We start from the raw sequence: 14,485 nt of genomic DNA, 5'->3' as shown, positions 1-14,485 counted from the left end.
GTAGCGTTCCAACTCTCTGGTAGGGAAGACAAAAGGATCAACGCTCGAACTTCCTCATCAAACTCAATATCAACTGAACTCAATTGGGTCGTGACTGTATTGAGTTCATTGAGATGATGTGCTACCGATGCACCTTCCGCCATTCGCAGATTAAACAACCGCCTCATCAAATGGACTTTATTTGAGGCTGATGGCTTCTCATACATATTTGAGAGTGATGCCATAAGACCTGCCGTGGTCTTCTCCTTCGCTATGTTGAACGCAACTGTAGGCGTCTAAAAATGCCTATAGGTATCCGTACACAGCTTGAGACAGAGAGAAGACGACGAACATTGTTATCCGAGTCTAAGAGGATTATCTGACGCCGACAAGCGCCCGAAGCAAAACGACGAATCAAGTGACCTACACGCTCGATAGTCAGCTCGCGCGCGTCAATCAGTTCATACGCCTCGATCAACACGCGCACGTCAATCAGCCCACGCGCATCGATCAACACACGTATATTAACCAACGCGCGTTCGACGATCGGTCTCGCGATGAAGCATACAAATCAACAAATCTATCGAATACGCGACAAGAACAAATCCCGGAAGAAAGAAACCAAAAAAAGGGAAAAAGTCGGCGAACCCGCGCTAAGCGCAGGACGGAATGATCCGACCCGCGCGAGCGCGGGTCAGATTGTCCTGTTGCGCAGTCTAAATGTCTCAAACACGTTTTGACCGTTTTTAATTGGTTTTTTGCAGGGTTTATCGGTTTTAGGGGTTCTTAACTGACTTGAGATCATCCCTAAACGTTGTTAGGCTGCTGTTGACTGAAGATAGAGCCAAATCCCTTGTTCTTATCCAAATAACCGCATTTTGAGGCCTATAAATATGAACCAAATGCCTCCATTTTCTGGGGCGATTGATTATCAAGACGAGGAGGTGCTGCCGGATTGTGGAGTCAAAGGAGCACGAATTTCAGTGAGGGTTGACAGATCTTGGCGAGTTCTTCGGCATAAAGAAGGAGAGTTCGAGAGATCCGACGCCCGTTCCCGTCCGTCCCTTGAGATTAGGCTTGGTCTTAATCTCGAGAAGAGCCCTGATTTCGCTTGGTCGATCTCAGCGCTTCAAATCAAATACTTCCTCGGCGAAGACGAAACTCTGCCGAATTTTCCATCAACCGGATCCAGATCTAAGGCGGTCCACGGATAAACCCCGGCACAGGCAAAGATCCCACGCAAAGCAGCGGGTGATAAACGTCCTCTGCGTTTGTTTTGACGAGAGTTGTAAACTTTTGTTTTCATTGTGTAAAAGTCTTATAAAAAGACAATCTTTTTTTTGTTTTCATTGTAACGATTGAAGTTGTAATGAATACCGCAATGAATACATTAACTTTCTACGCAAACAAGATTGTTAGGACTGTATCCATACAATCGACTTTTTTTGATGAATAATAAACCTTCATATTCAAGTTCGATATTGAAAAGGGAAAGATGATAATTTGATCATAGCTAATTCTAAAAAAATATTAAGAGGGGAATCATATTTGAGCATATGGGAGTGTCTATATCATCATCACAAATCTATAGAAATAAAACAAACCCAATTCATAATTGTATAGCATGAAATATGAATATTTTAGCTAATAATATCGAAACAATCACTAGTAGGATAGAACATAACTGATGCTGAAATTTGCATGGGTCAATAACTTTTAACTCGGTTATTGGAATCGCTATTATAATAGCTTTTCAAAAAGCTCTTAGTCTGATATGTAGACCATTGATGGTTCTATCAACTATCAATATTAAACATATCTAGAAAGGTTGAAATCATAGATGGTTGCAATTTAACCATCAATGGTGACAACTTGACCCTCGATGGTTTAGTTTGACCATTGATGGTTGATCACCAAATTTGCAATATTTGATCTATTTTGGACTAAATCTGAGTCATTCATTGACGGGGGTACATAGGATCTTTAGTCACATTTTTATTAGTGATTCCTGACCTTATTGAGTGAGAAAAAGAGAGAGAGAGAGAGAGAGAGAGAGAGAGAGAGAGAGAGAGAGAGAGAGAGAGAGAGAGAGGAGAGAGAGAGAGAGAGAGAGAGAGAGAGAGAGAGAGAGAGCTAGGGTTTCAACCTAGAAGAAAGTTCTTACTCAGGTTTCTCAGAAAGCATCCTTGACATTGTTCGTTATCATCTGATCACCAACCTTTGAGAAATGTTACTCTTGGACTTTACCATCATTGTTGATCTTCTCAGAGTTCTGCTTATATCCTTTTTATAATGATTTGCACAATCAAAGAACTGTAAGATCTTTCTGTGTTGTGCTTAATATTTAGTTAAACTTGTTTTTACAGCGCACTTAAGCCAGGATGAATTGAGGGTTTACGGTGTAGGTAGGTCGGGGTTGAATTCAAGAATTGGTCACTAGCTATAGCTAGAGATACTCATGTGTGAGGAGTTTAGGTTAGACGGCCAGTTTGGGAGAATCTAGGGTTTCGATTTTATAAGCCTACTGAATTAGATTTGTCATTCAAGAATACTTTCACATTGTGAGGAAGCCCCTTCATGAGAAAAAAAGAGTGGAGGTATGATTGTTTATCCTAACCATTATAAAATCTCGTATATACTGGTTGTAATTATTCCTATTAATTATTGTATTGCTTATTATTTTATTTTATTTTTATTCTGTTGCATATTCTGTGTTTTTTTTAAAAAATAGTAGACAACCCTATTCACTCATAGGCTTGCATCTCATTGCCAACAATGTGGACGTTTTGGATGTTTTTCATCTTATCTGGGTGATATTATAGATTATAAATGCATAGGAAAATTAATGCTCCTTGATATGATGGACTTGTGGAGATTTGCTAATTTCTATTTAACTCTGAAAGCCATGGGCATTAATATTTATGAATAGGGTTAATTATATGTTCACCCCTTGTATTATAGGATTAATCACTTACTGCTATAAATCTTCTTTTTAAACATTTAAGACATGTAAATATCCAAACAATGATCTCTTGATCATTTTTACTAGTGTATGTTTAACACATATATATGAACAAACTATGGTTGATTTTCAACACACTAAACTTTTAACAAATTTCTCTTCAACATGTTGATGTTACATGGCACCACCAACCCAAGTGATGGGTGCAAAAATAAGGCTTACTCCATTTAATATCAGAAAATGAAAGTTGATGTAAGGAAAAACTTGATAGACCATTGAAAAACCTAATCAGTTCTTGTTACAGAAATGGAAAACTGAAGCTGTCGGCTTTGTATAATGCTCTCTCCTCTACAACAGAGTGTGTGCCATGGTTCAATTCAGTATGGGAGAGACTGAATATTCATAAAAACTCTTTTGTAAGCTGGTTATCAATCCAAGACAGACTCCTCACGCAGAACAGGCTGCTTAGGAGGGGGATTATAATCTCAAATTCATGCTATCTTTGCTATGGTTCAAGTTATGAGAACATAAACCATCTGTTCTTTAAATGCAGTTTTTCGAGTGGAGTTTGAAATAATATCATGGATTGGCTGGGGTTCAATTGGAGATCCTGCAATTGGATTCATCTTCTGAATTGGTACACTGACAGGTTGAGAGGAAAAGGTTACCAACAAAAATTAAAAAGAATGGTACTGACTACTACAATCTACTATATTTGGTGGGAGCACAATATGAGGATTTTCCAGTAGAAGAATAGAAGTGTAGATCAATTGGTTAGAGAGATCAAGATTGACATTCTAATCACCATCCTCAATAGTCCTTTATTTGCTAACAGGGATTGTTTGCCCACTATATCTTGAGACTTAGTTTTTCTCTTTATAGCAATGATGGGCTTCTCAGTTTTTGTTAAAAGCTGAGCATCATGATGTATATAAAATTTTCATATTTGGTGAATGAATAAAATTTTTTCTTTGATCAAAAAAGAAAAACTTGATAGATTGAGTTCCTAAGATTGGACTCAATGTTGATGACCCTATGATCGTCCTAGATGACCGATGTTGATATTTGCTTGAGATTGCCTATGATACACAACGTCAAATTAACAATGATGGTTTGTCCACCAACGTTGTTCGAATGCCTAAGTAAGACACTTGATGATAAAGGTTAAAGCTGTAAGTATGTAGGTTAGGGTTTCTAGAGAATGGTTCAAATATAGATTGACGGTTGCCGGTGTCGAGGGTAGCAATGATATGAGATGCCTCTTTACCTATAGGGAGGTTAGTGCATTTACACTAATTGTACAGGCATAGTACGCATGTCATTATCCTAATAGTCGAGATAGTTATGTTAGTTACTTGGCCTATAAGTAAGTCCATGTGTCATGATCTTATTGGCATAAAAAGTACAACCAGCATATGTGTAGATCAAGTAACTTATGAAACTTGGCAACTAAAGAGAGATGTTTTGGGGCTTGTGAGTTGAGAGTTTTTGGTGATAACTAGTGTTTTTTGTAGTTGGGGAGTATCATTTTGGAGAATTCGGTGTGATTTCTTTTTCTTTTTTTCCCCTTGTTTTATAATCTATTAGTCTATTGCTTGTGTGTTGCACGTGGATCTTTTATGTATTGTAAACATTTCATTGGCATGATAATGATGAAGTGGCTCAAAGAAATAAGGTAAAGACTTGAAGCAAACCATTGGAAAGAAATTTTTAGTGTACTATTATTTTCTTTTTCTCATGAGAAAGGAATATACTTCCATTAGTAAGCTTCAATTATCAACTCTAGAACCGTGTTTCCTTTTCTCGTTCGTCGTACTCCTCATTTATGCCCCCAATATAAAAATATAAAGACTTTGGTAGAACTTATCTATTTTATATATCCTTATTGTATGGTTACCCATCTTTGAGCTTCACATTGGAATTCATTCTTTATTGGGAGCAATATGGAAAAATCTAGCCCCACCAGATGTGGAAAAAAAAAATACCTAAAGCTTATGCCATTAGGTACGGCCCTATTTAAACTTATCATTCTTTCTTATGTGAGACTATAATCACACATAAACATAACAATTGTTAGGTAGTTCGTATAGTAGCTTTTGTTTGAGTTAACAAACACTTATTTGGTGCAAAAGTTTATTTGAGATGATATTGTACATGTAAATAGAGGTATAAGATGTGTAAGAGCAAAAAATGGCATGAAAATCAGCTCGAAAGCTGATTTTAGCATTCTAACCATCAATGGTAGGCATTCACCATTAATGCTAGACTAAGCTCATGACGGTCAATGTGTGCTATTGTTAATTTTAATCCAGAGATTTTTATATCATCGATGGGCCTTTCCACCATCAATGGGGCCTTGACACCAACGATGGTCAAGAGGCTCCATTAATGGTAAACACAATAAAACTGTAGTTTCTCAGATTTAATCTCAGCTGTTCATTATTTTATAAGTATCCAATCTCTACTAAGTTTAGGATATCTCTTTTGCAACCTATTGAGGAGTTTATATCATTGAGAGAGAGAGAGAGAGAGAGAGAGAGAGAGAGAGAGAGAGAGAGAGAGAGAGAGAGAGAAGAGAGATCTAGGGTTTTGATTTGCGGGAGATTTCATTGAAGGATTTGACCCCCCCGAGCCTCGATAAGTGCTTACTCATCGCGCACAACATCTTTGGACCATTTCAGCGAGGAGAGTTCCCCTTGGATTGATCTTCTTCATCATTCTTCATCGAACTGCTCTTATATTCATTAAAGGATGATTTATTTAACAAAAATGATGTAAGATCATTCTGATTTTCTGAGCTTTCACTGTTTCTATTGGTTTTGCTTTGAACTTATTTAATCAAGCTAGATTATTGAGGGATGGGATTAGCTAGGGCTAGATATTACTTATTGTCGAGAGTTAGGTTAAACAATTAATTTCAGATAGATTTCAGGGTGCGATCTTATAAGCCTACTGAATTGGGTTTTTGATTCAGGAGAACTCTTTGCATAGCGAAGAAGTCCTTCGCGTGAAAGAAGAGTGGATATAGTATTATCATCCAAACCACTATAAAATCGTTTGTGTTCCTGATTGGTTGCTATTTGTATTTGATTATTATTGATCGCTTTTATTTTATTTTTTACGCTACATATTTCTATCTTTTTAGCAAAAAGCTATAGCAACCATATTCATCCCCATCAAGGCTCACATCTCAGATCCAACAAGCCCATGTATATGCTTAAGATGCTTTGTATGATAAATATGTCGAGATGTTAGATCAATCAGCAAAACTCGTTGAAAAGTATAAAGTTTTTAAAAATATGAATTCAAGTTTAAAGAAGGGTAATAAATTGTTGATTAATAAAATTAAAAAGTTTTCTTTAGAGTTATATATATCTAACAATGCAAGTGAAATATCTCATTTGAATGTACAGTGTTTAGCCCGGGCTCACGTGGGTAGTGCATCAATGATAGTAAATGTCCTTCTCATATAAAATGCATAAATATCAATTCAAATGCTTGCTGAATATGATAGATGAAAAACTTTTGTAGCTGTGCAAATAAATGTGATTACATCTCCATACATATGTAAGTCACAAAACTTGACATTAAGCCAAAAGAACACAATCTAAAATCACACATAAAAGTATAATTAGAGTTTTGATAGATAACTACAAAAGGATCAAAGATTAAGGCTTTTTGGTGGTTGTTTTTATTCCTATATATATATATATATAGTGCCTCACTGTAGTACATGTAATTAAATAAGCTTACCACGACCAATAAGAAAAACTGATGACGGCGTCACCTGAGTACTGTGGCCAACTGCCAAATTGTCAATAAATTATTTTTGGTGCTTGTTACACGCAAAAGATCATTTCTTTCTTCATTCCCTTCAAGAAATGCGAGCAAATATATTTCCTTCACGAGGAGTGCTAGCAGCATTCGCCTCAAAAATAGGGTGGATGAGTGGCGCACTAAGGTTCAGATCAGGTTAAGTTAACCCCCCCCCCCCACCCCCCACCCTGGACGGCCCTTATTGGGCAATCCGCGTGCGTGGCTGCTAGCCACCTCTTCTTCACTCATTTGTTCACAAATACATTTTTGGGGCATCTTCCATCATTCCTGTGATAAAAATTAACAGTAATATTGAAGATTTCGCATGTCAATTCATTACTATTTAACCAAAGAACTGCCACCATAAAATCACAAAATACGAACTCATTTACCATAACATATCAAAAAAATTGGATGTAATATCAATCTCAGATTCTTTACAAAAAGAGCCATCAGATCAATGTTTAGACATGCTTAAGGTACATTAATTATTCTACACTCTCTTCCATTCTTAAATAGTATCTAGGATAAAATACTCCTTATTTCAATAGATAATCTTAGGCGAAACAGCTATATGATTGGATTTCGATCAAAATTACAATCCTTCTCAGTTGCTTCTGTTAATGAGCACGTTTATTATGCCCGACATGCACGAACGTATATCTGCATGTGAATGTGTATAAAATGTATCCCTTAGATGATTACTCCTTTTGTTACCTAGCAAGAAGTTGTGCCTTTAATTAACATAAATGGTCTTCTATATGGAAAGTTGTCACTCATTTAATTAACCTGGATATTTCGCTGCCCCGCCAAAACATCAAGTAATAATTGTTGTTCTCTATTGTTCTTAGCGACATGCCTATAATTACTTTAATGATCCTATTTCTGGAGTTCTTGAAAATTTGAATGCGGATGTTAGTACTCCTAAACCTGTGGATGCTAAGCCTGCAAACCAAGAACCTACCAAAAGTTGGGCAAGCCTCTTTACAGACAATAGGAAAATAGGTTCTGGTATGAATTTGAGTTTTGTGGCTCCTGAATCAAATGATGTTGTGACCTTTGATGAAGATAAGTGGAATGAAGGGAATTCTTTATGGAAATTTTCCTTAATTGGCCAAGTATTGGGCTTAAATGTCAAATTTAAAGCTATGGAAAATTTTATTCATAAAGCATGGGCTAAATGGAATACTCCAGATATTTGTATTCTCAAGTCAGGGGTTTTCCTGTTCAGTTTCAAGAATGAGGTAGATATGAATGATATTCTGGTTAATGGACCATGGTTCTTTGGTTCTAGGCCCCTCTTACTAAAAACATGGACAAATGAAGAAGATATTGAAAAAATAAATGACAGTGTCTACCCTATGTGGATCCAATTCCCAGCTTTAAGGCTCAATTTATGGAATTCAAATTGCCTTAGCAAAATAGCCAGTCTCATTGGTAAGCCTATAGCTACTGATATGCTCACGGCTCAAAGAAAGAGGCTGGCATATGCAAGAGTACTTGTTGAAGTCCACATGCCGTCTCCATTGCCAGACCAAATTTCCATTCATGGGCTTAATGGCAAGATGATTAAGCAAAAAGTGATTTATGAGTTGAAGCCAAAATGGTGTAATAGTTGTAGGCTAATTGGACATGAAACAATGTTTTGTAGAAGATTTCCTATGACTCAAAGATGGATGCCAAAAAAAGACCTCACTGGAAACCAGTCTGGGCTGGATGGTGTTTTAGGGAGCAAGAATATAAATGGAGGAAATACTGTTCAGAATGAGGTTAATGGACAGGATAATACACCACAGAGGAAGGATCCCAATTCTCAGTGTGTTGGAAGCTCTAAAAAGTCTGTGCATGGTGCACAAGAGTCTGTCAATAGAGAGAATTCCAGTCCTCAGCGAAATATGCATAATTCTATGCCTAAATTCACCTGTCTAAATCTGGGGGAAAAGGAAGAGCATCCTCAGCGAAATATGCATAATTCTATGCCTAAATTCACCTGTCTAAATCTGGGGGAAAAGGAAGAGCATAAAACTATGCAATCTGCTGCTGGGAAGGTGAATGGCCTATATTCTGGAGCTGCTGGAAATTCTAAGCCTGAACAAACTAAAATAACTGGAACCTGGTCTTCTGGAAATAGTGTGCATGTTGTACATGACCTGTATTCTGGAGTTGCTGGGGTTTCCAGTCAAAAGGGCCTTTCACTAGCTGATATTTCCTGGCCACAAGTTCAGAATTACAGCAACAAGAGAGTTATTCCTTCAGGGAACTTATTTTCTCATCTTGCAAATCTGGATCCTGATCCCTCTACTTCTGAAGGAGGGGGGAGAACTAAGCTATGAATTGGACCTTTTGGAATGTTAGAGGGTTAAATAAATCCTCTAAGCAACATTTGGTTAGGCATCATATTATGCAATACAAACTGACTTTTGTAGCTCTCTTGGAAACAAAACTGGAAGCTGTCAAGATTCCAGCTGCTGCTAGGAAGATTGCTGGTACATGGAATTGGTTCTCTAATGCAAACAGCTCTGCAAGAGCTAGGATTCTACTATTATGGGACTCAAATATTCTGGATGTGCAAATAGAAAATTTTACAGATCAACATATTACATGCAAGGTTAAGTCAATTGATGGAAGAGTTGACTGCATGATTTCATCTGTCTATGGGCATAATAACTTGATGAATAGAAAAGATCTATGGTCTAGCCTCAATCAAATCCATCTGAATATTGGGAATAAACCATGGCTATTGTGTGGGGACTTTAATGCCATCACAAGTGATGAAGAAAAGTTCTGCAGCTGCTGCCGCCCCCGCGTTGGTAGCCATCTCCATTTGACAGTACGTACTAGCTGCAATAAGAGATCAAAGGGGTGAAGATTGTCAACTAACACATCTTAAAACTGAAGGCTGTTATTATACATGGAATAACAAACAAGACTCTACCTCAAGAGTGTGGAGTAGGCTGGACAGAGCTTTAATCAATGACTGCTGGCTGAACATGCACAATTCAAGTCATATTGAATACCTTCTACCTAGTTTCTCTGACCACTCCCCTGGTTTGGTAGCCATATATGATGAATGTATTCAGGGAAAGAAATCTTTCAAATTCTTCAAGATGTGGACAAAGCATGAAAATTATTTGCCTACTATAACTTCAGTCTGGAACACTAAAGTGACAGGTTATGCCATGTTTTCAGTTTATTCAAAGCTCAAGCTTCTTAAAATTGCACTAAAGGAACTGAACAAAAGGCATTTCAAAAACATCAGTGAACAAGTGATAAGATCAAAACAAGCTCTTCAAGATGCACAGAAAAACCTGCAAGTGGATCCTCTTAATCAGTCCTTCATTGATCAAGAAAGGAAATGCACAGTCTCTTATAATAAATTACTGGATTGTGAGCTCTCTTTCTATCAACAGAAATCAAGAATTTTATGGAGCCTTCAAGGTGATAGATGTACAAGCTACTTCCACTCTGTGATTAAATCCAAAAGACATCAAAATAGAGTCATGGTCCTCTATAATAATGCAGGGGAAAAACTCACAGATGGAGAGGAAATAATATCTGAACTTATCTCCTTCTACAAGAGTCTCATGGGCACAACAACTGACACTGTCAAGCCAGACAAGAAAATTATAGACAATGGCCCTTGTCTAAGTTCAACCCAAGCTAGGAATCTGATAATTCCAGTCAGTAGAGAGGAAATTAGAGATGTTGTTTTCTCTATGTCAGAAAATAAAGCCCCAGGTCCTGATGGGTTCAGCATGTCTTTCTTTAAAACTGCATGGGGAATTATTGGGGATGAAGTCTCTGTTGCCATTGAAGATTTTTTTAAGAATGGTAAGTTGTTGGGTGAGATTAACTCCATGTCCATTAACCTAATCCCTAAAGTTCAGTGTCCTAAAATGCCATCAGACTTTAGACCTATAGCATGTTGCAATTGTCTTTACAAATTCATTTCAAAAATCCTAACAAATAGGATTAAATCAGTGATGGGATCACTAGTTAATGAAGCACAAAGTGCTTTTGTTAAAGGGAGGCAAATAACTAGTAATGTTCTCCTTGCACATGAGCTTGTCAAAAATTACAGCAGGAAACACATATCTCCAAGAGTTATGCTTAATATGGATATCAAGAAAGCTTTTGACACAATCAACTGGGATTTCCTCAAGGAGATGTTATGTGGATTGGGGTTTCCTGAGACTATGATAGGCTGGATTATGGCCTGTATCACCTCTCCCAAATACTCTATTGCATTAAATGGATCTCTACATGGCTACTTCAAAGGCAAAAGAGGACTGAGGCAGGGAGACCCCCTCTCACCTTATCTCTTTATCCTTGGTATGGAATACCTTTCAAGAAGCTTGAATATGCTAAAAGATGACAAGAAATTCAAATTCCACCCAAGGTGTGGCAAATTCAGTATCACCCACTTGATTTTTGCAGATGACCTCCTCCTATTTGCAAGAGGTGACCTGTACTCTATAAATAAACTGCAGCAATGCTTCAGGGAGTTCAGTGCAGTGTCAGGTCTTGAAGCAAACTCAAATAAATGTTCGATATTTTTTGGAGGGGTTGATGTCTCAACCAAGACAGCAATTATTAACAGTCTGGGATATCCAGAAGGAGCTATGCCCATTAGGTATCTAGGTGTACCTCTCATCTCCAAAAGATTATCATGCTTGGATTGTGCACCTTTGCTAAACAAAATCAGAGATCAGTTTCAGTCCTGTGCAAACTACAGACATTTATCATATGCTGGAAGACTTCAGCTAATCAAAAGCACAATTCTAGGAATTCAAGTGTTTTGGACATCCAACTACATCTTACCTGCTGGAGTTCTTCAGAGAATTGATATTCTTTGTAGGAACTTTCTGTGGGGGAAACAGGATCACCAGGTCAAAGCTAATTCCTTGGTTGCATGGGACAAAGTGAGTTTGGGGAAAAAATATGGAGGCCTGGGAATATACTCTGCCTCCATGTGGAATTATGCTTCAGGTCTGAAGATTTTGTGGAATATACATATCAGGAAAGAAAGCCTCTGGATGAAATGGATACATGGCACCTATCTTAAAAACAGAGATATTTGGCTTGTTCAAGCTAAAAGTGGCGACTCATGGATGTGGAAACAAATCTTAAAAACCAGGGACAAAGCTTTGTTCTCAAATGGAGGGGTTGATAACTTGATGCAATTGATTAACTCCTGTGTTAATAATTCAAAAGTTCAGATGTCAGTCCTCTACCATGCTCTCTCAGCAAACTCTGTGCCTGTACCATAGTATAACACAGTCTGGGAAGGAATCAGTTACCCAAAGCATTGAGCTGGCTAGCTGTGCAAAGCAGGCTGCAAACTCAAGATAGGCTTCTCAAAAGAGGAATTATAACTAGTAACTCCTGCTGTTTATGTACAAGAGCTGAGGAGAATAGAGATCACTTGTTTTTTGATTGTCATTTCTCAAGTGAAGTCTGGTTGCTTGTGATGGATTGGCTGAAATTTTCATGGAGATCTTGTGTGTGGAATCATATTATGGACTGGTATTGCTACAAGTTAAGAGGTAAGGGAGACAGGCAAAAGATCAAAAGGATGGCTCTCTCCTCAACACTATATTGCATATGGATTGAGAGGAATAACAGAATTTTCAAGAATAAATTCAGGAATGCAGTCCAGGTGTTCGGGGAAATAAAGATCAGTATGCTATACATCATCCTCAATAGTACAAGTCTTCTTGACAGCAGAGATTGGATACTGTCACTATAGATGTAAATAATTAGAATATGAAGTTGTAATCTCATATTTTGAGTATCTTGATGTACATTCTTTTCATATTTGGTGAATGAATAAAGTCTTTTTCATTGACCAAAAAAAAAGACATTGCCTATATGTCATACACAAAATACTGTTAGTTTCTATATCACTGTTTTTTCCGCAATATATATTTTTTACCTAGTGAAAATAAATATAATTAATATAATTTGTACATGAATAACTATGCCTGATATACGCGACAAATATCAAATATCATCATTATTTCATTGAGGAAGGTTTTTGCTTGTTTGTCCTTGACTTGAATTTAGACTTAACCTTTAGGAGTCAATTTATACACATAAAATTGCATAAATTAAATCTAGAAGCACATGAAAAAGGTGAACCTCTAAATATTTAAGATTCAACTTTTATTGGAATAAAATAAGATATATTATTTGCAAATGAGAAAAGAGCTAAGCATACACGATATGTACATATCAATATATTTAAGAAACTATTATATTATAAATGGGAAAAGAGTAAAGCACGTAATATGTAAGTATACAAAGTTCAATAACTTGTAATGGAAACCGTATATATACAAAACATATATATTTCATAAAATTTGGCAGAAGTATGTGTTTTAGAATAATAAATATTGAGATTAGGTATAAAAATAGATAGCTTTCAAATTAAAAATTAGATAACTTGAAAAATAAATACTTAACTTAAGAACGACAAAGTTTCAGATAGCTTTCAAATTAAAAATTAGATAACTTGAAAAATACATAGTTAACTTAAGAACGACAAAGTTTCAGAGATTGTTTTTTTTTCCTTCGGTGGTGAAGCAATGCATTATTCAAATAAAAAACTCAAAATAGACATGAATTATATTGCAATAAATAAAGTGACTTATAAAATTTTACTAATTATAGGAATAGAGAATTCAGTTTTGTACCCTTTTCTAGTGAGAAATTTGGAAAAGATAATCTATGTTTTTTTAAACACCAATCCCCTTTTAAAATAGGGAAAATTGCTTCAAGACCCCAAATTTTAATTTTTAATATGCCCTAGCTCCTTAACTTTCAACAATGTGCTGTACCCTTATTTTTTTGAAAAAATTATGCCCAGACCCCTCTCCCAAAGTTCCAATGCAACCTTCATCCAAAATCTTGACTTTACCCTCCTCCTCCTTCAGTCCTCCTCTACCGCCTCGCCCACCTCCCTCCCCAGCTCTGCCTCCCTCCCCGTCAAAAATCGTTGTTTTCATTGTGATTGAATCTATTACAACTTTAATCGTTTACAATAAACTCAAATAAAAAGTCGATCTTTTTGTAAGATCTCCTTATACAATAAAAATACAAAAAAATACGACTATTGTCAAACAGCGCAACAGACGTTTATCACCCGCTGCTTGCGTGGAAACTTCGCCTGTGCCAGGGACGTTAATATCCATGGACCGCCACGGATCAGATCCGATTGACAGATTAAGTTGATCAAAGCTCTTACTTCACGAAGGAAGTAATCGCTGCAGCGATGATCCCGACCAAGCGAGATCACGGTTCTTCTCGAAATTAAGACTAAGCTTAAATCCGGAGGAATAGGGGACGGGTCTCAGATCTCTCGAACTCCATTCTTTATGCACAGGAGATCGCCAGGATCTGCTAACCCTTGTTGTAAATTCGTGGCTCCACTCTCCAATTTGACAGTGTTTCGCCCTCTTGATGCCCTCACTGAAAGGAGACCCTCATTTCATATTTATAGGCCTCAAAATCGGTTAATTTGGATGAGAATGAGAGATTTGGCCATATCTTCAGTCAATAATGGCTTAACCATGTTTATGGATGATATCCAAGCAGTTGGGACGCTGTGAAACGAACAAATCCCGAGAAATATCAACAAAAATCATCAAAATACATTTCAGTCAGTTACAGACGCACGACAGACCGATGTGACCCGCGTGGGCACGGATCGGAGTATTGTAGTGCGCG

Source organism: Asparagus officinalis, chromosome 8 (genome assembly GCF_001876935.1).
Source record: "Asparagus officinalis chromosome 8, Aspof.V1, whole genome shotgun sequence".
In the NCBI taxonomy this organism is placed as follows: Eukaryota; Viridiplantae; Streptophyta; class Magnoliopsida; order Asparagales; family Asparagaceae; genus Asparagus; species Asparagus officinalis.
Note: the sequence above shows the minus strand (reverse complement) of the source record.